The sequence below is a fragment of the Dasypus novemcinctus genome, chromosome 12, assembly GCF_030445035.2.
Source record: "Dasypus novemcinctus isolate mDasNov1 chromosome 12, mDasNov1.1.hap2, whole genome shotgun sequence".
NCBI classification, from domain to species: domain Eukaryota; kingdom Metazoa; phylum Chordata; class Mammalia; order Cingulata; family Dasypodidae; genus Dasypus; species Dasypus novemcinctus.
Window position 1 is genome coordinate 89852663 of NC_080684.1, and position 3888 is coordinate 89856550.

At 44.5% G+C, this 3888-nt stretch overlaps 1 pseudogene; it reads right to left on the bottom strand.

Moving 5' to 3' along the window:
• Positions 1–2692: 2692 nt before the first annotated feature.
• On the bottom strand, positions 2693–3034 carry LOC101432834 (small ribosomal subunit protein eS26 pseudogene; annotated as a pseudogene).
• Positions 3035–3888: the final 854 nt, after the last annotated feature.

The following is a 3888-nucleotide window of genomic DNA, read 5'->3' on the forward strand; positions in this document are numbered from 1 at the left end:
GCATTTAGGGGAGGTATTATAGTCTCTTCTCTGGGGTCTTGTCTTTCATACTTGGCTGGTTAACTTGTATCCCACTGTCCAGCCCTGATCTCGTAACAACCAGAGATCTCTGCCTTTTCTCTGCCTCTTTAGGAGCAGCTAGATCTAGGTATCCTGCCTTACCAGTGAATATTTCTCCTGACCCTCAAGATCCTATTTTCGATTTCTTATCTGTCAGGTCAGCCAACTAACATCTCATTTTTTCCCCTCAGGAAAATCACTTTCCTCCCTCCAGCATGCTTAACCTCCCTTAATTGCTGTTTTTTTTTTTCTCTTGAACTGCAAGCATGCTCTGCAAGCCATCCTAGCTTCAACTTGTTTTACTGAGCAAATGTGATTCCAAAAGCAAAGCTGATGCGAAAAGGCATGTGCCTTCCTGGACTTGGGGTTTGTAATAATTTCATTTCTCTTCCTGAACCCAAGAAGAAGGCAAGATTTTTAATAATAAGGGAATAAAGGCCTTTTTTTGGTTGTTATTCTTTCAGTAAAGCCACCACCTGCGAGGGTAACACCCTTATTTTGGTTCTGGAAGTCTAACGCAATGGTAAGAATGATCCTTACGAGGCTGGGGAAAGACTGTGTGTATCCAAGGGGTTACCCCCTCCCGCCGTGGTTCTCTTCCACGCCCATTTTGGCAGAGACTTTGTCCCTGATACCACTCTCCCCTTCCTCCATAGTGTAGAATTTTAAACTGAGCACATGATCATCCAGAAAAGAAACATTATATTTCCCAGCCTTCCTTACAGCAAGGTGAGTCCATGGGACTAAGTTCTGACCAGTAGGATGTTGACAGAGTCAAGGGCAATATGCCATGAGGACAAGAGGAACATGGAGGAGGGAACAAACAAACAGAAGGAGCTGGGACCCCTGACGCCTTGGTGAAGCAGAACCACTATGTCAGCTCGGACTTTTATGTGGGAGAGAAATAGATTTCAGACTTATTTAATATATCGTTATTTGGGGTCTATTTCACATCTATTCCACATTATACCATAACCAATCAGCCCTGAGCTCATATCAAATCAGCCTAAAAGGCACAGGGGGCAACTGGCTAGTATGTGGTGCTACGAATTTAAGGCCCCTCATGTACATCTAGGGCTGCACCCTCTTGCCAACCTGGCTGAAAATCACAGCAGAAGCTGCACACACAGTCTTCAGGTTCCCAGATGTCTAAAAGGTTTATAAATGAAAAGGGTCTCTTTGCCTTCTCATAGAATCATTGTCCCAGTCCCATCCACACCTGTTTAAGAAATGTGCTAGATGCCTGGCAGGGTAAGCCCACTACCTCACAGCTACTCTCGTAGGTAACGTCTGTGCTTTAATGAGAGCCTTCTGCTTTACCCTGCGCAATTTTTGCCAGGAGTAATAGCATCTCAGCAGTGGGTGCTAGTGGGGAAAGGAAGGCAGCTGGTGGTATAGCAAAGGTGCTGATGTATCACACTCCTGTTTTCCATGGGTGACAAGCCATTGGAGAAACAGGAAACACAGAGGACCAGTGTTTCAGCTTAATGCTGGTGGATTAGAGGATGTGGACTTGAATTCCTGCTACATGAAATTTATCCAGCCCATCCCAGACCTAATGCATATTCTCCTGCCTCCCCCAGGACCTCCAGATGTCTGCCCTGCACTGCTTACCCCATAGAGGAGGCAAGTGCACATGGACACACACAGCTTGCGGACAAAGCCCATCTCCGAGAGACAGAGTCCGGAAAGGGCAGCGCCATATATGCTCCCTTCCCCATGTCTCTGTCCTCCCACAGGGAGAAGGGTTGGTAAGAGGAGTGGAGATAGGGAGAAGGAGAAAGATGGAGGCAAAAGCCTAGGTACTCAGAAAGAGACTTAAAGGTATGTCAGCACATCCCAGTAGGTGGACCTTATTAGAAAGCTGATTCAAACTGTTAAAATGAAATAAAATCTTGGCTTGCCAGGGAAGCTGAAACAAAGTACCACAGACCAGTTGACTTAACAACAGGGATTTATTGTCTCATGGGTTTGGGGCTGGACGTCCAAAATCAAGGTGCGGTCCAGGGCCATGCTTTCTCTGAAGTCTGTAGCATTCTGATGGTGATTCGCTGCACTCCAGAGCTCAGTCTTTGCCTCTGTCACATGGTCATCTGTCTCCTCTCATGTTCTCCTCATTCCTCCCGTGTCCAAATTTCCTCTATTTAAAAGGTATGGCTCATCTGTTTTGCTTTTTTTTTAATTTTAATTTCCATTTTGTGTTTTTTTTTTTTTTTCCAGAAAGTAGTATTTTCTTCAGTCTTTAAGTGTTGCAGCAAAGCCAGGAGTTCTGAACCACAGAAGAAACCCAAAACAGCACTTGGAGAGACAGAGGAACAGATTTATTACACACAGGCCCAGAGGAGAGTAAATCTCCAAATTCTGAGCCCTGTTTTTCAGTTTTCATAGATTTATATAGGATTTTATGTGGGATCAGCATGACTTTTGCTCACTGGCTGACATGTTGTTAGGCAAAATTTTGCAAGTGGGTTTACAGAAGCAGAATGCAGGTGCAAGGTCGTGCTTTTGTGGGCTGATTTACAGAAGTGGGGGACGGAGTGGTTTATTAGATTACAGAAGCAGGGGCAGGAGTGGCTCGTTAGATATTTTTGCACGCTATGCTTTTTATTTTTCAACATAAGGACTCAGCTCCTTACACGGGCTTTGGTAGAGGTCGTGAAGCAGCACCCGCAGGTCTAAATGGAGGTGTTGGGTCCTTCTGGGCTTCAGGAGAACGGTTTCTGACCACCTTGCTGTGAATGGCACAACTCACACAGTAATGTAGTTTCACATACAGTTTGGGAAGCCCATAAGCGTTGAAGGCACTTGCTTCAGAAATGTCCCTCACGGCTGTGGCCTCTACTATATTTCGAATGGTGAACTTCTTAATGGCCTTATCCTTGGGCACGCAGTGGGCACAGATCCTGCAGTGAATAGGCTGCACATGGCTGTGGCCCTTTTTGGCATGGCTGGTGTTTCTTCTTTTCTTTGTCATCTCAGAAGTGAACAGGAAAAGAGCAAGTCTTGCTCTGATTCAGTTTGGCCTCATCTTACCTAATAACACCATCAAAGAGCCCATGTTCAAGTGGGTTCACAGCCTGAGGACCAGGGATTAGGACCTGTGTATTTCTTTGTGGGGGACATGATTCAATTATCCATAACAACAAATTTAAGACATTCAGGAGACATCTGGAAGTTTGAACACTCACAGAATACTTTGTGATATTAGAGAATTATTTTTAATTTATTTAGGTGTGATAATGTCATTGTGGTTATGTTTGAAAACAAGGAGTCCTAACATTTTAGAAGCGCACACTGAAATATGTACAGATGCATGATAGCATGTCTGGAATTGACTTCAAAATAATGTTGGGAAAAATTAAGTGAAAAGATAGATAAAACTACTTGGCCATGATTTCCTCACTCTTGAAGCTAGGTGGTGATACATGAAGATTTATTATATGCTTCTGTTTATTTTTGTGTATATTTGAATTTTCCATAATATAAGTTTTAAAAAACTATATTCAAAGGGGCCTGCTTTGATGGGTGGGTAGGTCCAGGCAGAGTTCTGCAGGGAGCATGTTTGTGCTTCACAGCCTTGTGTTCAGGTAAGGATGGGGTCTTAGCTAGTGTTTGGGGCCACAGGGACTGGGGAGGAAAGGAAAGTGCTGGGCATAGTTAAACTCATTGATGGGGTCTAGTAACAGGATTAGAAGGGGAGTACAGTTCTAAGAACCAAGTGGATGCACCATCAGGAAGACCAAGCAAGTGGTAGGAGGAGGCCGGCATGGTGGCTGCTTAGGGTTGCCAGACAAATTTCCAGGCTCCATTCCCTGACAGACACAAGGC